The sequence below is a fragment of the Pogona vitticeps genome, chromosome 3 (assembly GCF_051106095.1).
Source record: "Pogona vitticeps strain Pit_001003342236 chromosome 3, PviZW2.1, whole genome shotgun sequence".
NCBI classification, from domain to species: Eukaryota; Metazoa; Chordata; class Lepidosauria; order Squamata; family Agamidae; genus Pogona; species Pogona vitticeps.
In genome coordinates this window covers 103,270,708-103,295,893 of record NC_135785.1, presented here as the reverse complement: position 1 = coordinate 103,295,893, position 25,186 = coordinate 103,270,708, and the positions used below count along the sequence as shown (strand labels likewise).

Genomic DNA, 25,186 nt, shown 5'->3' with positions numbered 1-25,186 from the left:
TGTCAGAGATTGTTGAGCCAAGGTACACAAAGTCATGAACAACCTCCAATTCTTGCGTGAAGATGGGAATAGAGGGAGCTGAGTCCATGCCCTGGCCCATGACTTAGTCCAAAGTATTGGCAGGCCTTGCTAAAATGATTCATAGCTTGTTGGTCTTCAGCAGAGTGGGCAACAACAGCTGCATCATTGGCAAAGAGGAAGTCCCGCATGCATTTCAGCTGGACTTTGGTCTTCACTCTCAATCTAGACAGAGATTAAAGAGCTTTCCATCTGATCTAGTCCAGAGACAGACACCTTCTGTTGCAGTTTCAAAAGCGTGCTTCAGCATGACAGCAAAAAAGATCCCAGAGTCAGCACGAGGACACAGCCTTGTTTCACTCTGCTTCGGATGTCAAAGAGAACTGATGCTGAGCCATCAAAAACTACAGTGCCCTTCATTTCCTCATGAAAGGATCTGATGATGTTAAGGAGTCCAGGTGGACATCCAAACTTGGGAAGGATTTTAAAAAGGCCGTCCCTGCTAACCAAATCAAAGGCCTTTGTAAGATCTATGAAGGCCAAAAAGAGTGGCTGTTGTTGTTCCCTACATTTCTCCTGCAGCTGTCTGAGGGGAAATACCATGTAAACGGTGGATCTATTAGCTTGAAAACCACACTGTGATTCTGGATAGACTCTGTCTGCAAGCACCTGGACCCTCTTCGGCATGACACGGGCAAGCAGCTTCCCTACAATGCTGAGCAGAGAGATGCCATGGTAGTTATTGCAGTCACCCCTGTCACCTTTGTTCTTGTACAATGTGATGATGTTTGCATCCTTCATGTCCTGTGGTACACCTTCCCTCTAGCAAAGACAAAAGATTTCATATAGCTCATTGGTGATGGTATCAGTACAGCACTTCAGCACTTCAACAGGGATGTTATCTTTTCCAGGTGCCTTGCCAGAGGCAAGGGAATCCAAGGCCACTTTTATTTCTGCTAAAGTTGGTTCGCTGTCCAACTCTTCCAAGACAGGCAGACACTCAATGTTATTTAATGCCTCTTTGGTTACTACATTCTCTGTAGAATATAGCTCAGACTAGTGCTGCACCCAGTGTTCCATCTGCTGTGCTCGGTCCTGGATGATCACGCCTATCATCGTTGTTGTTTAGTCGTGTCCGAATCTTCGTGATCACGCCTATAGCAGTCTTCAAAGGAGCAGATTTCTTCTGTATTGGACCTAAAGCCTGATTGATACTGTCATACATTCCCTTGATGTTACCTGTGTCTGACGCTATCTGTATCTGAGAGCAGTGCTAAACCCAATACAGTGGTGCCTTGCAAGACAAATGCCTCGCAGGACAAAAAACTCATAAGACAAATGGTTTTGGCAATGAGGTTGATGACTTGCAAGACAAATACTCCTATGGCCGTGCTTCGCAAGAAGAATGTTTTCCGTTTTTCATTCCTGCCTCATGTTTACTGATTTTTAAATGTTTTTCTATGATTAAAAAGTTAAAGTGTTTTGATTGAAATTTTTAAAATCATCTGCATGGCTTTAAAGAGCACTTAATGAACCCTTTGTAAACCAAATTTGACTTTGTTCTGACTTTTTTTGCCCACAGGAATGCATTAATTAGATTTCAATGCACTCCTATGGGAAAACGCGTTTTGCAAGACGAATTTTTCGCAAGACAACATTAACTGCGGAACGAATTAAATTTGTCTTGCGAAGCACCACTGTCATCATTAGAACGTCTCCTGGCAGTCTGTTGGACTTTGCTACGAGCAACTTGAAGAACCTGTAAGTTGTACTCGCTAGGATAGGCTTTGTATGCTGCTAGAGCTGTCCTCTTTTCCTTGATGGCTGGTATCAACTCCTCCGAATGGGCTTCAGACTAGTCTGCTATCTGGCAGACTGGTTTAAATATTGATTCATCCATTGCTACATACAATTACAAATTTGAAAACAAAATATACACTATAAAATACCTGATGGATTACTAAAAATAATCAGAATATTAAATTATTTCTCATTTAATTAAAAAAATTAAATCTAACGGTCTTGTCTTTACATTATTTAAAATATCTGAATTTACTACACAGAAACATGTTTAAGTCTATATACCTGACAGTATATAAAGTTGTAAATAAATAAATCTTCTCTTACAACTCGATGTGTGACTATCAAATAAATTAACAATGTTTTGATGACCATACCCTAGCTTAACATGAACAAGTCTTTTGGTTGCCTACATGGTCCCTTTACTCTTCCATCTGTGTGAGCTAGAGACCAGGATGTCTTGTAGCTTTCCATTTTACAAGAGCCGAAGGACTATAATTAATTAATGGTTAAAATCCCGCTTTAAGGATAAGCCCAAGAGTAACTTTCTCTCCATTCTTCCTTCGTAAACAAACTGCTGCTGTTGCGGTTCTCAGGTGCACATGCTGCCCTCATGCATGCACACACGTAGAACCCCCCACCACTCCCCAAGAATTGTAGTAGCAGTTGTTTACCAGGGAGCCATGGATGGAAAGCTACGCTTCAGCTTATGCAACAAACAGGATTTCAGCTAATGATTTCCCAGTCTGTCCACTCAGTGTCAAAAATCAGCTAATGATTTCCCAGTCTGTCCACTCAGTGTCAAAAATTCGTCGCCGCATAGCGACGAATCCGGATAGCGACATTAATCCTGGAACGGATTAACGTTGCTATGCGGGGCACCACTGTATATATTACTATGTTAAATAAAAAAATTATAGTATAATCTTCTACTTGTCTACTGAAAAATAAGTCTTATTGACTAGGCTTATTTCCAGGTAAGCAGGTAAAAGATTTCAGCCTTAGACTCTCAGTCAAAAAGCACACAGAAATCTTCTTATTTCTTGGGGAAAAATACCTAATTATTAATTAATTATCAGCCATCTTTTCTGAAAACTTCTGAGCATGGAGTATTTATGTACATATTCTTGAACATTGTCTTTATAATAGAAAAAAAAGTCAAAAATAAAAATTTTAATTTCACAGTTGTTCTTCCATTTCCAAGCCCACCTACAGTGCAAAGGCACATGGACTGCATGATGTGAATGACAGCATAACTATTCTATTTTGGTTTTGGGCAGACCACTGGGCTGGATCCATAAATGCTTTCAAATGCAAGGACACCTGGAAGGACACCTTCAATTCATGGAGGGATTCAACATGCAGCTGCTCACTGGAAAAAGAGGCTGGGGTGCTGGATTCTGCAGATTGCTATTCCCTCCATATATCCCCAGCCACCTCCCGTAGGTCCACAACCTTTCAAAGCAGCTTTTCACATGGCATGAGCAGCTGCAGAGGAAAGGAAGGATCACTAAAAATATCCTGATTGATTGCTTCAGCACAATTCTGTTAGGTTTAATGCAATTCTAAATGCACTAGAATAAGACCACTGAACTGGATCAATGTGAATTTGGTGAGTCAACTCCTCCGTAAGTTCCACTGATTCAAATGGGCCTATTCTGTGACTTACTTCAGCATAGAAAGTCACTACTAGAATAGGCACATTTGAATAAATAGAACTTACAGAGAAGTTAACTCACCAATCACTACTGATTCAGTAGAGCTATTCTAGCGTGATGCTCTATGCTAAGCAACAGGATTTCAGCCACAATATTGGAATGTAGCAGTTTATTAATAGGCATGCTCATTCAAATGATATATAAATTGGACAAGACACTTGATTTAAACCAGCATTTTTGCTCTCATTCTGAAATCAGTCTACCCTCACTGAAATATAAAAGAAATGCTTAGGGAACCGACTTTTCTCCCCCATTTTCTTTTCTTCTTTTTTAGAAAGCATTTCATAGTTCTAGGCCTTCAATTACAGTTTGGCTGAAAGACTCAGTTGGCACGTAGTGGGAAAGATTACAAATCACAGTCTAGACTTTAAAAGAGACAGACTGTTGCTTTTATTATATGCCACATTAATGATTACATGCATATTGCTAGAAGTTATGTAATACTAGAGTACTACTGGGAATTCTTAAATTTCTGCTTGAAGCTCAGTACATCTTGTTTTGAATTAATACACATATTTACTAACAGATGTAGAACATTGCTTATGACAACAGTAAGAGTATTCTCAGCATTATCAAAGCCCTTTCAAATAACATCATAAGATATTAACTATAATGTCTTGTTACCACAATGGGAGTTCTATAACAGTGCACTGCAGGAATAGTTGTGTGGCCATTATTACCTAAAGAAAGCCTTTAGGTTCTAAATCTAAGTTTCTAAAACTAAACAATGCACTACTGCATGCCACAAAATACCCTCCTACCTCTGGAGGAAGCATAATCCTAGAATATCACAACACACACTACAATAGCCATGAAAGAAATAATAATACAATATTCCAATTCCTAGGCATGTGCCTTTCAGGTTTCTTGGACTTATACCTCAGAATTCAACAGAAATTCCGTCAGCCAGAATTCTGGGAGCTTTTGCCAAGACTGATGTCTTGATAGGAATTTTCAATCATTTACACCTGAAGAATGAAGCCATTTTGTTCCTGTGAAGAAGACAGGAAATGGCAGAGGGGGCTAAGATCTGTGGGAGTTGAAAAGGATTGGGGGACTGGTAGTCTTTCTGCTTATTAGACTCACTAAAATGCCTCTCAAAAAAACTACCCATCTCTTATGTACCTGTTGCAACACCAACAGAGTTTAGCCTCCGCATCTATTTCCTCTGTCTTCCTCACAGGAACAAAATGGCTGAGAGAGCCCTCATTCCTTATCTGTAAGTAATTGAAAACTCTTATGAGGACTTCAATTTCTTGGCTAAAGCCCCCATAATTCTGTCTGCAGGAATTTCTGGAGAATTCTGAGGGTTGAATTGAAGAAATCTAAAATGCCATGCCTATACTGTAGTAATACCAACCAGAACTACTACTATGAAAGAGACAATGAGACTAGTACCCAGAGACTTTGATTCAAACTCTGTTTGGCCATGAAACGTGTGGAAGACGGCAGTAATAAGCCAATATGGAGATGGTAATGTGCAACCAACCCCTCAAACATTTCACATACCTTGAAAACTCTGTAACAGTCACCAGATGTTAGATGCTACTTGATGGCATTATAACAATACAACTTCCTCCCTAATTTGAGAAACAGCAACAAACCAAATCAGGTTTATAGTGTGTCTGATTGCCTGTAATGAATGAAAATTCTCTCCAAGCAATCAGATCAGGAAGCTTTATACATGTTATTTATTATCTCTTTTGGATCATAAGTAATTAAAACAGATATATAAAAGCAGGTGGTTTTTAAAATAATGTGTATCAGTCATTTTTGTTGGCTAATTTCCTAGCAGAACTAGTGCCGTGAAACAGATATTCTATCTATTGCTAACTGAAGTATTCTACAAATAGAAAAGTCTTACACAAGAATAGAAAGGAGGAATTACTCAGTAACATGTAATAGTCATAGCTCCAGATTTTTCAGTCTATCTACATTTCAGAAATTCCATCTTGACATTCACAAGTTTAATGTGTATGATTAGTTTACCTTCTTAAGCACTGCTAATTTTCAAATGGATGAATGAAAGGTATGCACTCTCATTTCACTGTTTCTGGCTCATCTAATTTCACTTACAAACTAGAGGACATATAAAGCACACGTGAATTTCCAACTATGTCTCCTAGATCTCCTAGTATACCCTACAGATTCCTCCGGAATTTTTCCAAGCCATCTGTTTACAATATAGTAAATTTGCAGTTGTTGCTCACAGTCTGCAAAGGAAGCCAGGCTTTCCTTTTCAAGGGGATATTTCTGTTTCAGGGTCATTGCTATTTTCCTGTATTGTGACTGCTATATAGTGCAACGAGTTATATGTTATTTGTAATAACCCATCAGAGTCATTCCAGAGTGCTCATGCACTCGTGCCTAGAGCATGAGCACCTAACTGTTCCAAGATGGAGATGGTAATGTGCGACTCCTCAAATGTTGTTGCAGTGCAATACCCATCACCTAACTATGCCAATCAAAGTTCATAACAATTGCAAAAACATCTGAAGTACTAGAACCTCTACCATTGCTGGTGGTCTCTCTTTCTTTCTGTCTTTCATAAACATGTATACCTCCTGATTAGTGCTAGACGCTACTCTGGATGGTTTACATCAAAGGAAACAATCAATATAATAAACAAAAGACGTCAATTATCAAATGAAAACAAAATAATCAAGAAATCAACAAACAATACAACTACATGTAAAACTAAGCATACTGAAACAATGGCAAGGCAAAAATCTAGAAAAGCATTTAGCCAAGGATGTCCCTAAAGGCTTCTTCAGACAGCCTAATTTATAACATCCTTTTAAAGGCAGGGAAGGAGGGAACCAGGCCAGGTACACTAGGAGCCCATTCCATAGGGATGGTGCCACAGCCAAGGCCCAATTTCTTGTGGGTGTAGGCCTTAAGGACTTAAGAAAGTATGCCAGCTTTCTTTACTACCTATAGCAATGTCACTTATCTTCACTTCCCATCCAAACCAGAACCAAACCTTCACAATTCAGACCAGGAGCACACAATGTAAACTGCTCTGAGACATTTTTGTAACTATTGGCACTCTTAACTTAATACAGTGGTGCCTCGCTTAACGGGCGCTCCGTTTAGCAACAAAACCGCATAGCGACGAAATTTTTGCGATTGCAAAAGCGATCGCATTGCGATGTTTCCTATGCGTTTTTTCTCTTTGCGATGATCGGTTCCCTGTTTCGCTTACCGATCATCACAAAGCGATGATTTTTAACAGCTGATCGGCGGTTCCAAAATGGCCGCCCGCTGTGTTTAGGGACGGATTCCTTGCTTAAGAGGCAGCGAAAATGGCCGCCGTATGGAGGATCTTCACTTTAAGGTCAGTTTTTTGCCCATAGGAACGCATTAAACAGGTTTTAATGCGTTTCTATGGGCTTTTTAAAATCACATAGCGACGAAATCACTTAGCAGCGATTTTTGCTGCACAGATTAACGTCGCTATGTGAGGCACCACTGTATTTGGTAGCACCCCCATTTTCAAGCATGTGATGCTCCTTTAATTTGTATTTAGACACACCTGTCGCAAGTAAGAGGTGTGGGCAATATACCGTATTTTTCGCTCCATAAGACGCACCTTTCCATAAGACGCACCAATTTTTTAGGAGAAGAAAACAGGAAAATATAATCTGTTTTCTTCGCTCCATAAGACGCACAGACTTTCCACACCCCTGTTTTGTGGGAAAAAAGTGAGTCTTATGGTGCAAAAAATACAGTAGTAATCACACTTGCAACCAGTTAAGATGGAGAAAAGGTGACTCAATCTTTGTGTTGTGTGTGACACTGAGCATGGAGGAATGACGTGAGAAGAGTTGTCTGTGGATTTGAGAGAAAAATTGTGGAAAAACATTGATAATATGAAGGCTAGAAGTCCATCTTCAGAGATCTTAATGTTCCTGTATCCGCTGTGTGCAATAGCATCAAGAGGTTTACAGCCCATGGCACTGTAGCTAACCTCCCTGGACGTGGACGAAAGAGCAAAATTACTGAAAATTACTGAAAAATTACAATGAAGGGTTGTTTGCATGGTGGATACAGAACCCAGAATAACTTCCCAACAAATTCAAGCTGATCTGCAGACACAGGGTACAACAGTGTCAGCTTGCACTATCCGTCGCCATCTGAATGAAAAGGGATGCTATGGTAGGAGACCCAGGAGGACGCTACTGTTGACACAAAGGCACAAAAAAGCAAGACTGGAGCATGTCAAAATTTATGTGATAAAACCACAATAGTTCTGGGAGAATGTACTGTGGACAGATGAGACAAAAGTAGAGCTTTTTGGTCAAGGACATCATGGCACTGTTTACAGAAAAAGAAATGAGGCATTCAAAGAAAAGAACACAGTCCCTACAGTCAAACATGGTAGAGGTTCAAAGATGTTTTGAGGTTGCTTTGCTGCTTCTGGCAATTGGATGTCTTGACTGTGTGAACAGTATCATGAAATCTGATGATTACCAAAGAATTTTGGGGCACAACATAGTGGCCAGTGTCAAAAAGCTGCATCTCCACCAGAGGTCATGGGTCTTTCAGCAGGACAATGACCCAAAACACATTTCAAAAAGCACTCAGAAATGGTTACAAACAAAGTGCTGGAGAGTTCTAAAATGGCCAGCAATGAGTCCAGATCTAAATCCCATAGAATACCTGTGGAGAGATCTCAAAACAGCAATTAAGAAAAGGCATCCTTCAAATCTGAAGGCCCTGGAGTGTGACAAACCCAGACCTACTGGGATATGTCACACAGTTACACTAAGCTGCCACCAACCATTCCCTTTAAGAAGTCACACAGACCAGGGATGGATTTTTTAACAATAAAAAGAATAAGGTTTATTTAAATACACACAGGGAAAACTAAACAATCAGGTGAATAGGATAAAGTAACGTGGCTTATTCTCACTCATACAAGCATACAGTTTGGTTCACACAGAACCCTTAACTTGAAGCACAGACCCTGAACCTATCAGTTCTGGCTAACCAACAGACACCTGAACCTATCAGGTTGGTACTCTGACACACAGAAGTACCCTGTCTGACACACAGACTCCCACAACAGCTTCTTCTTCCCAGCTGCTGCTTCGTCACATCCCAGTGTCTCTCAGTGTCTCCCAGTATCTTCCAGTGTGTGTCCTCTCACCACACAGGCATCACATATTTATACAGTACAGCCCCTCCTCCTGATGTCCCGCCTTCCACTCCCCATAGGATGGAACTTTCCCTCCAAACCCATGACAGACAGGTAACATCAGTGCTGTATGTAACACCTCCCCTCTTTATAAGTTGTTTTGTAGGGGGAAAGCTAAGGTGCTTTTTCCCAAAAAACAACCTTGATAAAACACACAACAACAGTTATACATACCATACTTACTTATCCTTACATTCTAAGTTAAACCATAGCAATTATGCATGTAAACATTTACCATATATACAATACATCCATTTACCTTTATTCATACAAACCAAATTCAAAAAACAGGTACATTTAACTTTGTCATCATTATATACACATAGTCCATGTTCTTTCGCCGTCTTCAATCTTCAGGTCTTCTTGACAAGGCGTCAGCAACACAGTTCACTGACCCTCTGACCACCTTCACTTCAAAGTCATAGTCCTGTAGGTTTAAAGCCCACCTCATAAGTTTGCTATTGTGGGTTTTCATTGTCTTTAACCATTGCAATGGTGAATGGTCAGTACACAGAATAAAATGTCTTCCCCAGATGTAAGGCTTGGCCTTCTGGATCGCGTAGACTATGGCCAAACACTCCTTCTCCACGGTTGCCAAATGTCTCTCACCTTTTTGAAGTTTCCTACTCAGGTAGGACACCGGATGCTGGTCACCATTCTCATCCTCCTGGCACAGAACTGCTCCTACCCCGCTGTTAGACGCATCTGTGTAGATTATGAACTCCCGGTCGAAGTCTGGAGCACGCAGCACAGGATAGTTGATTAACGCCTCCTTCAACCTCTGGAACGCCGCCTCACAGTCGCTGGTCCACGGGATGCGGTCATCAGCCTTCTTCCTCGTCAGATCGGTCAGCGGAGCCGCAATCTCGCTAAACCTCGGGATGAACTTTCTGTAGTAGCCCACCAACCCAAGAAATGATTTGACTTTTTTCTTGGTGTTGGGTCTGGGCCAATCACGAACAGCTTCTATTTTGGCCTCCAGGGGTTTTATCACTCCTCCCCCTACCATGTGACCCAAGTATTTTATTTCTGGGCTACCCAGCTGACACTTGCTGGCCTTTACTGTTAGCCCTGCTGCACTTAACCTCTGCAGCACTAACTCCAGGTGTATCAGGTGATCTTCCCAGGTATTACTGAAGATCCCTATGTCGTCAATGTAGGCCACTGTAAAGTCACTGAGCCCTGCCAAGGTCTGGTCCATCAGCCTTTGGAATGTGGCTGGTGCATTTCTGAGACCAAAGCTCAGGACTCGAAACTCATAGAGACCAAAAGGGCTGCAAAAGGCAGTCTTTTCTTGATCCCTGGGATCAATTCTTAATTGCCAATATCCCTTTACCAGGTCCAATGATGAGATGAACCGACAACCCCCTATGGTTTCAATCAGGTTGTCTAGCCTGGGCATTGGGTAGGCATCAGGAGTGGTTACACGGTTTAATTTCCTGTAATCGACACAAAACCTAATGCTCCCATCAGGCTTGTCCACAAGGACTATCGGAGAGGACCAAGGACTAGAAGAGGGGACGATTATGTTCTCCCTCAGCATTTCGTCCAGCTCCTTCCGCACCTTGTCCCTATAGGGTCCCGTTACTCGGTATGGGGAGACTGCCTGCGGGGGTGCATCCCCTGTGTGGATCCGATGCATCACTCCCTTCACTATCCCCGGCTTGTTGGAAAACACCTGTTGATATTTACTAAGCAGCATTTTTAGTTCTTGCTGCTGGTCTTGGGTGAGTGCAGGACTGATCTTTACCTCCTCTGGGTTGTATTTTACTTCCCCTCTACCCTCCCAGAAGGGTAATTCAGCTTCCTCACTCTCAGCTGCTTTTATCGCGAATAAAACCCTCTGTTCCCCTCTATAGTAGGGTTTTAGGGCATTCACATGAACCACCCTCCTTGCTTGGTTCTCCTCCTGCTCTATTAGGTAGTTCAGGTCTGACATCTTGGAAATGACCCTATATGGTCCTGCCCATTTGAGCTGCAGTTTATTCTCTCTGCAGGGCCTAAGCCAAAGCACTTCCTCCCCTGGGTCAAAGTGCCTCTCTCTAGCTTTGTGGTCATACCATGTTTTCTGTCTGACCTTCTGAGCTTGCAGGTTTTCTGCTGCCAGCTCTAGATTTCTCCTTAGGTCGTTCATCAGGGTGTCTATGTATGTCACAACGTCTTGTGGGTCATCCTGGGTGATCTGCTCCCAATCTTGCTTGATCAAATCAAGGGGCCCTTTCACCCCTAAGTGTGCAGCAGACATGTCAGAGTGACCCCTTTGTAAGATCATGGGGCGATACTTTTCAGGTACCACCAGCTGACTTCTGATCCCATCTCCCCCTTTTGAGATATTCCTCAGGGTCTCTCTATATAAAATCCCCTTTTCCTCCAGAAATCTCACTGGGGTTTCAGGTGTTAGCTGGGCGTCAGTCACCTGTTCAAAACACTTTTGGAGAGTGGCGTCTGCCTTCTGCTCCTGTCCAAATCTGCTGTCTGTGGTTAAGGTTTCCACCACAGCTTCTGGACTCCCCTCTGCTTCCGTCTCTGGCTCATCATTACCCCCCTGAACTGTCCCTGTGGTGGCTTGTGAGCGTGTAATCACTAGCACCCGTTTCACATGTTCAGCCAGGTCATTTCCCACGAGCACGGCTGCTGGCAGAGTCGATGAAATCGCTAGCCTCCAAACTCCCCTCCAGCCTTGAAAGTTGACAGGTACCTCTGCTACTGGCAGAGAGATTACCTGCCCCTCAATCCCTGCCACCTTCATGCTCTCATTTGGGAGTATAAACTCCCTAGGAATAATATCTGGATGGCATAGGGTTACCTGGGAACAAGTGTCCCGCAGCCCCCTATACTGACGGTCAAGTATTCCTACGTCCACCCCGGCTGTCTCAAACAACTGAGAATCTGTTTTCACCAGCAAGCAGCGTTTTACCTCTATAAGAGGACCATTTTCCTCAGCCTGATCAGCAGAGGTAGCTGTTCCAGACTGAGTAGCCATGGCAACAGGCTCCCTCAGTGACACTGAGCTTTGCTCTTTCTGGACACAGAACACAGCTTTTGGCTTGGTCCCACTAGCATTCTGAGGCACCATTCCTTTTAGCTGCTTTAATTTCTCACACTCTGAGATTAGATGACCCTTTCCCTGACAGAAATAGCATTTTCTGGTGTATTTTGATTCTCTCTCATCTTGTTTTGGTTTTCCCTCCAAAATCTGAGGTCTTAGTTTCATGTCTGAGGGCTTCCCTTCACCATGGGCCCCTCCCCCTTGCTGGCTTTTCCCTGGTCCCTGAGAGTACTTGCTGTAGGTTTCTTTGGGTTTACCTACAGATTTCCCCTCACCCAAGGGCTTTCTTATTTGGGAAATAAAATCTGCGATCTCTGCGGCTGCTGCCACAGATTTCGGTTTCCTTTCCCTCACCTGGAATTTCAATTCCCCATGCAGGACTGAATAGAACTGTTCCAGTGCTATCAAGTCTTTAAGCTGCTCATAGGTCTCTGTTCCCTCCTGCGATAGCCATTTCTCAAGCAGCCTCACCAGTTGGGCCCCCACTTGGGTAAAAGTCTGTTCTGGTTTTTTTGTGAGGGACCTGAATCTTTGTCTCAGCTGCTCTGCATTTATCCCATGTCTGGCAAACACCAGTTTTTTAAACTCTGCAAAATCTTTCATCAGTTCCTCAGGCATCTCGGCATAAACCTCAGCCAGGCTACCACTGATTAAAGATCGCATGATGGTCATCTTCTCAGTTTCCCTTACTGAGAAGTCCACAAACGCTCTTTCCACTAGGGAAAAGAACACCTCAGGGCAATCTCCCTTGTGGTACACAGGGAATTTCTTCAGGTCAGCTTTAGACAGTTGGCCTCCCTCAGAATCCCTATTGTTATTATTGTTCTGGTTCATCAGTTCCAATTTTTTTAATTCAAAGGCCATTCTTTCTTTTTCCAGAGCAATTTTCTCTCTCTCCATTCTTTCTTCCCTCTCCATTCTCTCTCTCTCTCTCTCTAATTCAAATTGCCGCTGTTTCTCTCTTTCCCTTTCCTCCATTTCCCTCACCCTCAGTTCATGCTGTTGGGCTATGAGTATTTTTCTAAGTTCTGGGTTCTGCTCTCCTGTGCTGTCACCTTGCACTGAGCCAAATTCATCCTCAGAACCTTGGTCAATCTGGGGGTCTTTCACATCACTCATTTCTGCCATCTGGCTTCGAGTCAAGGGCATAATCCCCCCTCAGAACAGGCTGCTTTAAAAAGTCAAGCCTCAGAATAAAACGACCACTTTTTTCCTTCTTGCCTCAGAACCAGCTCTCCCTAGAGATTGCTGCTGTTCTTCAGCACTAAACTTGCAACAGTATCAAGTCAGAGCCTACCCCCCTCTGCTGGGCCTCTCAGCTGGCAAGCTAGCTCGCTGTTGCTACGCAGTTTTGCCTCAGCTTTTTCCCGCCAAAACTAGGCTGCCTCAGAGCACCTTAATCTAAGTCTCCCCAGTTGGCACGTTCTTCTACTAGCGCACCTCCCCGTGAGGTACACCTAGAAGATTACCTACGCGCCTCAGACTGTCCCTGACTAGACCCCCCTTGCTCTGGGCACACTTGCCAAGGCTTTGCTGGACCGCTGGACAACTGGACCAGTCGTATCCCACACGCTGGACACCAATCAATGTGACAAACCCAGACCTACTGGGATATGTCACACAGTTACACTAAGCTGCCACCAACCATTCCCTTTAAGAAGTCACACAGACCAGGGATGGATTTTTTAACAATAAAAAGAATAAGGTTTATTTAAATACACACAGGGAAAACTAAACAATCAGGTGAATAGGATAAAGTAACGTGGCTTATTCTCACTCATACAAGCATACAGTTTGGTTCACACAGAACCCTTAACTTGAAGCACAGACCCTGAACCTATCAGTTCTGGCTAACCAACAGACACCTGAACCTATCAGGTTGGTACTCTGACACACAGAAGTACCCTGTCTGACACACAGACTCCCACAACAGCTTCTTCTTCCCAGCTGCTGCTTCGTCACATCCCAGTGTCTCTCAGTGTCTCCCAGTATCTTCCAGTGTGTGTCCTCTCACCACACAGGCATCACATATTTATACAGTACAGCCCCTCCTCCTGATGTCCCGCCTTCCACTCCCCATAGGATGGAACTTTCCCTCCAAACCCATGACAGACAGGTAACATCAGTGCTGTATGTAACATGGAGCAGCTTGCAAAAGAAGAGTGGTCCAAAATTCCAGTAGAGAGGTGTAAGAAACTCATTCATGGTTACAGGAAGCGATTGATTTCAGTTATTGTTTCCAAAGGGGGTGCTATGAAATATTAAGGGTGCCAATTTTGGCTAGTGTATATTTGGGTTTCCTTGTGGGATTGTATCAGATTTGACTTTTCTTCTCTGTTTTTTTGTGTTGTTCCAACGCAAACCAAAGAAATGAACATGTGAGTACCAAAACATTTGCAACTACAACAATTTTCTGAGAGAAGGGTTGCATTTTCTGAGAGAATTGCAAGGATGCCAATATTTTTGGCCATGACTGTATCTGCAGTCTTATTTCTCAATTCACCTTTCTCCTAACACTCAGCATTCTCCACTGTTTGCATCAGTATTCTCTCTATATCCTCTTTCTTACTCCCATCTCCCCCTTCTAATCTCTCTACAGCTCCAGCCCTCAGCCAGACACTTTCTTTCTGCATCCTATGTTTTTCCTCTCATGTAAATCAATCTCTCAAGTTATCAGCCTTTACCCTGCAAACTTATCTGAATCTCTATGCCTTCTCCTTTTCCACCCAAGCCTCTCTGCTCTTTTTCTCTTTGTGACCACTTCTTTTCTTTCACCAGCTCTATTTTTGCTCACTCTGGCGTGGCCTTCACATCACTCCTTACAGTTTGGCAGTAACAGCACACAACTCTTTCACTCTTCCAGCAATTCACACCATGGAAGGCATTTTCAGATGCAGCTGGCCCACTCAACATGGCTTGCTTACTGAAGAAAAAATAACTACTGCAAAATCCACCATGGAACTCTGAATTTAGGGAGAAGAGGAATATAGCAGATGCAGCCTACAGTATCACTAAAATCCTTAAAGACAGGTCACATGACAGAGATGTGGAAAAGGGCAACAAAAATGGGGAATTTCCTTAGATTGTGAAAATCAGACCGAAAGGGGGGACCTAATGGATGCTACACTGTACACATCTCCATTAGGAGGACTCAATGGCCTAGCAAAAACTGGAGGTAAACTCTTCTAATTGGTTTTTTCTTGATTGTTTGTGTTATCTCACTGAAACTGAGTGACATTTTTCAGCAGCCCAAAGGCCACAGAACCAAGATGCGACTTATTTGCATATTTTAAAAAACACATACTGCTAAAGTTAATACAAGCATTTTTTTAAACTACGTAACTGTTTTTAATTATAAAAACTGATTTCTTACACTGAAAAGCTCCTGATTCTTCTATTAGCCAAAAATATATTTTAAAATTATTTAAAATTGGGGCTCCCCCACAAAACAAGAAAAAATGCCCAACACTTACTAAACAGCATTAGAAACCTTTCTGACCACTGTACTATACTTTTAATTTTATTTCTAGCTTTTAGGGATGCAGCCCCTGGAGGTTGGAGAAATGGGCCTCATGCAACCCACAGGCCTTAGGCTGGTCATTCTTGCTGTAGCCTAAAGGCCCTGAACTTTGCACCTCTGTGGAAAGGGAAGAATATACAAGTACATACTGTACATATGTACATGAAATAAATAAAGCAGCATTTTTAGAAAGAGAAGCTAATTTCTTGATAATCAAAATGGAAAAACATAATCCAATTCCTGTCAAGAACACGCTAACGCACGCAAACCAAATATTGCACTTCTGCCTTTTAATAATTACTCTGCAGAGTCTGAAAACAAGGCTATGTTTTAAACAAATAATATCAATATGCCTTTAAAAACTGGAATGAATAATGAAATGATACAAACGTTACAAAGTTCATCCACTGCCTACATGTATTTTTGCTGCTATCTTATCTCCTAATGGAGATGTGTACAGTGTAGCATCCATTAGGTCCCCCCTTTCGGTCTGGTTTTCGCTATCTTATCTCTAACATGTATCCTAACTAGATTTTAAAGTGAATTTGCATGCTTTGGTAGCATGTGAAATACATCATCATCATCATCATCAAAAATTCAAATAATGGATTAAACAAACAAGCAAACAATAATTTAAAGAGTCAGTTGATGGCTGGGGAGATGGGGAGGGGGGAATTGGCAGTGCACTTTATCACATGGATACACTAAAAGGCAATTTCCTCACATGAGGCCAACTGCCATCTTAACAGGGAAAGGAAAAAAAGTGTTGAATTGCACAACTGTAGTGCATTTGAATAAATCAACTTCTCCTGAAAAATTTATGTATTTTGTGCAAATATAATACATGTGCTGTTTTGTAAATGAGAATTTATACTGTTTCTCCTTAGCTACATAATGCACAATCATGTTTTTCATCTTTTTTGAAATTCAAATTATTTAAAGTTCCAGCACAATCCTACGCATAAGTCCTTGGAAGCAAAGTCCACCTGTGTTGTTCAGTAACAGTTCCTCCCTGGCATGCATGCTTAGAAATTGCAGTCTCTGGTTCCAGTTCTACATACATCTACTAGAGCAGGATCTAGAAAACACAGAAGGCCTAGAAATTAAATCATGGCAAGAAATTAAAGAAAGAGGGAAGGAGATGCAATGGCTAATCTATTTTTAATTGCTTCTAGATTAAAGAAGGATTGTTGTATAAGAAGAGGAGGTATAAAAGTTCTGATAGAATTTGAAAATACTGTTTTACAACACAAAGGCCATCTATTGGACTGAATCTACAAATTATTACTCCAACCTGATACTGAGGAAGAATAAGTAAAAAAAAAGTATGGTTAAATGAATGCAAAACTTTAATGAAGAAATAGCATTTCAGTGTTGGAAAGATCTATGGACAAAGGACACCAAACTTACAGCCTGTCAAGCATTAAGAGAAAACTGGTACAAGACGTTTTATCAATGGTATATTATTCCAAGAGACATTGGAAATATGGATAAAAAACTCCAAAGTTCGAAGTGGAGTGCCAGACAACACCTTTTATCATATGTAATCGACCTACACAAAAATGAAGAGATACTGGGTAACTGCATATATGGAATTTTTAAAAAAATTAAAACTCTGATGGATCTAAAGATTATGTTAAGAATCTTACCAGATAATGTAGAAGGAACCTTACAAGACTTATTCAGATGTCTATAAAGATCTCTTAATATACAGCAATTCACTCTGACATTTGTGTAACTGCACAAGATTTTACTAAACATCATTTACTTACTGAGCACAATTTGCCTTTCTTCTGTCAAAACCCAGTCCCCTGCCATCTACATATTTTTGCTGACCACCTTTGTAAACGTATGCCATAATCTTCTCTTTTTACTGTACTTTAGATACCCTTGCCATTCTATCATGTTTCAGTTCACTTTTTATCTTGATTTAAGATAAACTAAAGTTCAAGGTTTATAAGTACAGTGGGGTCTCGACTTAAGAACTTAATCCGTATTGGAAGGTGGTTCTCAAGTCGAAAAGTTCTTAAGTCGAATCTGCATTTCCCATAGGAATGCATTGAAAACCATTTAATCCGTATCTGCTCTTTTCTGTCCATAGAAACTAATGGGAAGCTGCTATTCTGCCTTCTGCCACTAGAGGGGGATATTTTCTTTCTTTTTCCCCCTTAGGTTCAGGGAAGGCAGGGAACACTAAAGGCAGCACTTTAGAACTCTTTTTTTTAAAAACGAAGCCAATTTTAAATAATGTTTTAAAGCATGTTGTGCTGATTTTTTCAGCACAAAGGCACTCAGGCAGGCTTTTTAGGTGCTGAGCAAGCCTCCGGAAGCCTGCTCAGAGCCAGCCGATCAGCTGTTAGGCGGGAAAACCACAAAATGGCTGCCAGGCTCTTTCTGGGTGTCGGCTTTTAGCTCTTTCCTGCTCTTTTTCCTGTGGTTTGGGGGCTACCAAGGCCTGGTAAGTGACTTTATTTAACAGTACAGTATTTATTTTTAAGTTTCTGACCCTTTTCCCCCCTCCAGAAGCCTCTAAGGGGAGGGAGGGGGGACTTTTTTCCCTGTTCGTAACTCGAGGGAAGTTCGCATGTCGAGTCCTTACTTTCCCTATAGGGCAGGTTCGTAACTCGAATTGTTCGCAAGTCGGGTCGTTCATAAGTCGAGACCCCACTGTAAACTCAATATTCTGCTAGACAAAAATCTTTCACAAACCTTGTTTAGTCTGATTTCTTCTTCAATCCGTTGTTTCTACAAAACTCTTATTAACCATGGGGACCACTGAGAAAGAGTGGTCCATTTTGTTAGTACAGTCTTTTCTGCAGATGAACAGTTGGCTACAATCCATTTTTATAAATTGAGAAAATGTAACTTATTCTTGAAAAACTAGCTGTTTCCCAGAGTACCAGAACCAAATATTCCTACATTAATATCTCTATAAAAGCCTTCCAACATGAAAACAAGTTTCAGATGAAAGAAATAACGAAAGAGCAAATAAACAACTTAAAAAAATTCAGTGTACAGTGCTCCTGCTCAGGATTTTAGAGCTTCATGCCACCTTCCACAATACTCCCATTCTTACTCCACCAGTTTTTCACTTTTTCCTCCAGCAGTTAGACAGCATCCTGTGCCTCATTAAGCATGCTAAGTCCTCTTTGTGGCATCTCCCATCACATTTTCCCCCTCTCTACAGTTCTTGGAGCAAATGAACTATGCAAATAAAGATGGGTAAGAACTGCTGGTTTGGGGGTACAGAGCAGTTCCTCTTCTTGCCAAACAACTGATCCACAGTTTGTTTCCCCATTCTCTCAGTGGGCATCCATTCAGCAGCACTGTCCTACTCTGCCTCTTCTGGGCACTGCTGCAGCATGGATGGCTACTGGAGGAGGCGGTGTGCAGAACCACGGATCACCTGTTCGGCTGGGAAACAAACTGTGTAGTAGTTTGCGCCAATTTCTATATGCAAATCCTCTGCTGATATATTTATATTAAGTGTGGGTACCGCTGTTCTAGCTGTAAAGCCATCCACTTGCACAGAGTAAGTATACTATTAAAATATAAGAATTATAAGGTAATGCAAGACTTTTGCCCACTGACTGTCAGGAAGAAAGCTGTTGTTTAGCTATCCACAAATCATGCTTTCAGAACTACATAATCAAAAGAATTATCATATTGAAGTAACTTAGCTGCAAATTTTTATAAGTTCCAGGAACACAAGCTCTCACAATGCCAAATAAAAGCTTCTGGGAGAGTGAAACGCATGGCCCTCCAATACTAGATAGTTTATTTAATTTAATGTTCTAATCTTCCAGCTACCTGCTCTGTCTGAAATAGGATGAGGTGCATGTTCTTAACTTACTTGTAAGTAAACAGCACTTACATTAATTAGGTATTTCCAAATCACACAAGTGAAATTAATGCACATGAATGCTCTTGACATGTGTCATTCAGTCCAACTATGCATTTAACAGACAACTATTCAAACTTTCATCCAGAAAAAGCACATTATTTTAAAAAGTATTTTTGCACAGGTTTGTTCTGAAGTAAAAATGTTGTTTTCCAATAAAGACAGGATACAAGTTTAACCAACGGCTTTATTACCTTTCTTAACTTCAATGGTTTCCTCAATCCTGCATTATTTTATTGATTTAAAATATTTTAACCCCACGTTTCTCCTTAAAAAGAATCCAATGCAGCTTACATCACTGAAAGACAATATTTAAAGCTAAGAACAAGGAGGCAGCTTACATCATTAAAAGGCAACATTAAAGCTAAAAACAATAAGTACACAAATATTAAAAAGAAACAAATTAATTAGCATTCCCCTATTATAGGGTAGCCAGGACAGACTTTTGGTACAGTAACAACTCAGTCGCCAAACTACAGTGTAACAATTTCTAAGTCAAATAATGTATCCACGAACGTCTCCTATGTCTTGCTAACAAACTGAAGAACAATCTTTTCATTACAGATTGGTGGTGTTGTATGTCAAGTCACCTCTGATGTATGTATGAATGGTAAAGGTAAAGGTTCCCCTTGACATTTAGTCAAGTTGTGTCTGACTCTAGGGTGCGGTGGTCATCCCCATTTCCAAACTGTAGAGCCAGCGTTTGCTCAAAGACAGTTTCCATGGTCACGTTGCCAGCGCGACTAGACATAAAATGCTGTTACCTTCCCACCGAGGTGGTACCTATTTATCTACTTGCATTTTTACATTTTTCTAACTGCTAGGTTGGGAGGAGCTGGGACAAGCGAAGGGAACTCACTCCGTCGCATGGATTTGATCTTACAACTGCTGGTCTTCTGACCTTGCAGCACAGAGGCTTCTGCAGTTTAACCCACAGCGCCACCACGTCCCCATGTATGAATGAGAAATCTTTTTTGTCTTCAACAGCCCTGCTCAGCTCTTGTACTCAATCCTATGGCTTTGTTAAGTCTGTCCAGCTCATATTTGGTCTTCCTCTTTTCCTGTTGCCTTCCACTTTTCCCAAGATTACTGCCTTTCCCAAAGACTCCTGCCTTCTCATGTGCCCAAAGTAGGGCAGCTCCAGTTTCAACATTTTTGCCTCCAGAGATAGTTCAGGCATGATTTGATCTAGGACCCACTTGTTTATTACACATTAGTACACAGTACAGAGTCTTGTGGTAAAGTGGTTAAACTGCTGTCCTGCAGCCGAAACTATTGCTCACAACACAGGGTTCAATCCTAGGTAGCTAGCTCAGGGTTCACTCAACCTTCCATCCTTCTGAGGTTGGTAAAATGAGTACCCAGCTTGCACGGGGGGGAATGTGTAGCCTCATAATTAACATGCAAACCCACCAGAGAGTGCTTTAAGTGCTATGGGGAAGTATATAAACAGCATATTTTGCTTTTTAAAATAAAACATTAGAAACAATGATATAGCGATAGGCAAAACAACTATAGCAAGCAGGTTGCAGGCCAAGTCCATTTTGTGCCTTCTGCAGTAACCCTTACACCTAAGTGACTTGTTCCTCTAGTTAGTGAGCACATAATAAACAAGAGAAGCAAAAGAGCACAGAAAGTCAATCATAGGGCCCTTCTGCAACTGCCCAGGTGTATCACAACTTCCCACTTCCTGACCCCTTTCTGGAATCCACGCAGGAGGTTGATGGCCCATGATTTCACACATGGTCAGAAACAATTTTTTCCACTGAATGGTGGAACACACAGCACTGCCATTCAGTACAATCTACAAGAGCCATCTCTAACACCTACATTCTTTGTCAACCAGACAATTCTCCTTATATGGGAATGAGTCATATAGTCATTTGATTATTCTAATGGGCATTTTAATGGATATTCTGAATTGATTAAAGCTGATTTACCTTGTTTTCATCTTAGCTAATCACATCACATCATCAAAGCTAATTTACCTTGGACATACGACAGCAGAAAACAAGCATGCCAACCACAACACTGAAATATAAACCTCCGATGTATCCAGAAACATTTAGACATAATACTTTCTAAAAGACTGGAAGTGACCTCCTAAATATATCACCGAGGAACAGATTTTATTAATTTGACTGCAAAGTTGAGTGAGCTTAGGGGCAACTACAATACTAGATTGCCCTTTTAAATAATGAACACACTGCCAAAAACACTGCACATCACACTACTGTAGTCTAATATATGCACCTAATTACAAGACCTATCAGTTCCTTTAATATTTATTGCTTACATTGATGGGTGTAGTAGAAAGGATATTAAATATTTTTTAAATTAAAAAGTTACTTTACAAATGAAGGGCTCCTCCTCTGTACAGTATAAGCAATACCACCTAGTCCAAACATAAACAACAACAACCCTAAACCCAGACCAGAAAAGGGACAGATAAGGTAACTTAATCACAGTGAGTTACTAACAAAACAACCATAAAGAATATGCAATCTTCTTTTATTTGACATACGTTTCCGAGGGCTGCATCCCACTTTACCAGAGGCATCAGTCCTATGACTGATTTTGGAAACAAGTACCAAGGGGCTCCTCCTCCTCCTCCTCCCCTCTTTCTTCAGGAAAGCAGTGCAACTCTGGACACTGTCCGAATAAGTAACCGATCGGGTTATTCGGCTAATTCGATTGTAAAGTAGAAGAATTGGAAATGCTCGTAAAGAATTGGGGGGGAGGGGGGTGTTGTTGCTGCCCTTCGAGCAGCAACACCAAGGGCTCTGGGAACGGACAAGTAAGTCCCCTTTTCCTCACAACTGAAGGGAAAAGGGAAGGGCTGAAAACTAGCCGGATTCTTCGCCACTTTAGCCGAAAGTCAATCCCGAGCTGAACAGCCGAAGGCCGCCGAGCAAGACCTCCTCCTCCTCCTCCTCCTCCCAAACCACCACCCGGTTCTTAATTTCAAAGGGGAGGCAAGTTTTACATTCGTGTCATCAGCCAGGCCTCGTTTGCCTTGTTCGAAGATATGGCGGGTGTGTGTGTGTGAAATCTCCTACCAGGCAACTGTGGAAGATTTCAAGGAGGCCGTAAAGGGGATCCATGCATGCCTGCTTGCCTGCCGCCATTGACTTACCTTTCCTTCCCCCTCACCCACCACCTCCCACCGTCCCCACCCTGCTTACCCGTCGCCGGGGCCCTTCATCCTCCTTTGTGTGTGTGTGTGTGCGTGTTGTCGGTGCGCGCCGTGAGGAGTCTTGAGGTACCTTGGTTTTTTTCCCCCCGGGGGGGTGCGGCTGGGTTTTGGGGGAAGACGGGACTTTGAAAGGAGGAATAAACCACCTCCCCGCCTCGGCCTGGCCAGCGACGTTCCTCCTCCTCCTCCTCCGCTTCAGCACGACGCCGAGCCTCGAAGCTCTCGGGGAGAAGAGAGGGCCCACGAAAGAGAGAAAGAGCGCGGGGAGGGAGGGGAGGGGGTGGGAAAGAGGCAGAAAGAAATCCCAGGTGCCCAGACAGCGCAGGCCTCGCCGCCTCCCTTCGCTCCACTCGACGCCACGGCCAGTCAGTCAGTCAGCCAACCGTCGTCGTTCCCCCCCCCCCCCACGACCGCCTGCCCGCCCTTCGCGGCGCGCCCCCGCGAGTCTCTCCCGCGAACGCGCGCGCGCGCGCGCGCCAGAAGTTGGCGGAGGAAAAGAGCGCGGGAGCGAGCGTTCGGACGATTCCAATCACGGCGAAGAGGAGGAGGAGGAGGAGAAGGAGTTCGTCCACAGGCTGTAGGAGCGACGGGCAGGCAGCCTCCCCCGCCCGCTCGCCACGGAGCGGAAGGCTTGAGGGAGCAGACAGAGGAGGGAGGGAGGGTGTCCAGGAGGACGAGGAGGAGGAGGAGGCGTCGCAGAGGCGGCGGCGGCGCCTCAGGCGCGAAAGAAAAGGGGCGCGGGCGCTGCCTCCCGACCAGTCTTCACACGTAAAACACCTCGGCTAGAAGCTCTGTGTCGCCTCCCTTCTCCGTCGTTGGGGGTCTGTTCTAGCCGCCTAGAGTGGTCGTGTAGACGCTACACTGTAGAGACCAGATGGGCGGGATACAAATCAAATAAATAAATAAAATAAATAAAAGTCTCTTTCGAGCTCCGGAGTTCGAGCTGGCATTCACCGATATAGGTCACTCCCACCTACACATACACACACACACACACACTTTCCAATGCCTCGTTTTTGGAGCACAGGCGCAAGCCTCGACGCCCGCGTCGACGTCTCCGCTCTGCCGTCTGCGCCTTCCCCCCCCCCAAGTGTCGTTGAAAAAGGAGGGGTGCGCCATCTCCTTTCTTGGAAAACTATGCTCCCGCCTCGCCTCTTTTCCGACGTTTGCTTAAACGAGGGGCTGGGGGAACAAGGACCCTCCGTGACTGAAAACAGCAAAGAATCGTGGGTTACCTTTTAAGACGTAAGAACAAGTGGCGGTGTTGTTACCCGGGGAATTGGTGGCCCGTATCCGCCTCCTTCGGATGGGTGAAGAAGGCGCCAGAAGCGCGGCGGCGGCGGGGGGGGGTAGTATACAGCTCACAAAAGATTATACACAATAAATTTAATAAAAGGTTTTCGTCTTCAACGTACCCAAAAACTGCTTGTTACTTTAGCTGCAACATGGCTACCTTCCCGGAAAACTCACGGAGGCGGCATTAAGGGCGCGAGAGAGAGAACCCGTGGAAGGTTTTCTCCGGTTTATTTATTCGAAGCTCGTCTCTCTCTCTCTCTCTCTCTCTCTCTCGTCATATGTCAATCTGTACCTTCAGGCTGACAGACGAAACGTAACACCACTGAAGAAAAAAAATGGGGGGGGGGAACTCAGGCACCAGTTTTTACTTCACAAGCGGGTGTGTGTGGGAGTGGATCCCCAGATTTGGGAGGACTGCAACTCCCGATATCATGCCCTTCTAGCTCGGGGCCAACAGGGAGTGATAGTCCAGCAACCTCTGAAGGTCCATAACCCCTCCAATCTTGGTCTATTTGGTGGCCAGATAATAATTACTTCTTTTGGATATTTTGAGTTAATGATGGTATTTACATAGCTTGTATGTGTACAAAAATGTCCCACAGATTTTTACAAATTAAGATGCCCATGTGTATCCGTGACCACTGGGGACTCGGCTTACATGTCTCATAATACAGCCTGAATGGGTGGAATCAAGGCTTACGAGATCCACCTTTTTTCTAGAATTGAGAGAGCTGTGCAGGACCAGTTGTATACTGTATAGACCTCAAATTACAAAATGTTGTGCTGATGGATATATTTTGGATGCCAGAATGGGGGGGGGATCTCACAATCCTTTCACACAAAACTTCTCCTAATTACCCCCAGCTTTTTTCTGTTCTAACAATACTGTTTCAGATGGGGTGTCCTGGTTGTTGCTATTGTTAAAAAAATGGGCATCAAATATGCTCCTCAGTCTTCAAGGCATTGCCCAGAGATTTATCAGCTGTTCCAGATACACGGTTTTCTCACCTACAGATTATAATGAGAAGTCTTACTGCTAATGTGGCTACAGGGATCACATAACCCTCTGTTACAGAAGCTCTGCTGGCTGCTGATCAGTTATCGGGCACAATTTAAAGTGCTGTTTTAGATAGATTGGTATGCATTACTGCTTTGACTGGATTGTTTAGTACTACTTGTGTTTTCCTCTCAAAGTGACATTTAAATTTTTTTGCATACTTATTGATCTTTGCCTTAATATTGCCTGTTGATTGATGTAAGTTGCCTCTTTATTCATTGTTCATAATGTTTAAGTATTGCTTTTGTAATGATGTTAACTACAGATGGGGGCATTTGTATTTGTATACACAGCCTCCCACAGGTGGACATAAGGAGAGTCCGGCCCCCTGGGGCCAGACTGTCCACTCACCATTCCGCTGCTGCTGCGGACTCCGTGCTCCCTTCCTATCTCTCCGGAACCCACTCTTCGACCTGGCAGAGAGGCTTGTC

At 42.9% G+C, this 25,186-nt stretch overlaps 1 protein-coding gene across 2 annotated transcripts in view; it reads right to left on the bottom strand.

Moving 5' to 3' along the window:
* Positions 1 to 22,792, bottom strand: part of BMPR1A (bone morphogenetic protein receptor type 1A) — a 92,275-nt gene extending 69,483 nt beyond the window's left edge. The window contains exon 1 of one of the 2 annotated variants that reach the window (XM_020805977.3): positions 22,392 to 22,792. The gene's annotated coding sequence lies outside the window, so the exon portion shown is untranslated. The remainder of the gene's footprint in view (positions 1 to 22,391) is intronic. The other variant, XM_078391013.1, reaches the window with a different exon arrangement.
* Between the last annotated feature and the right edge of the window lie 2,394 nt (positions 22,793 to 25,186).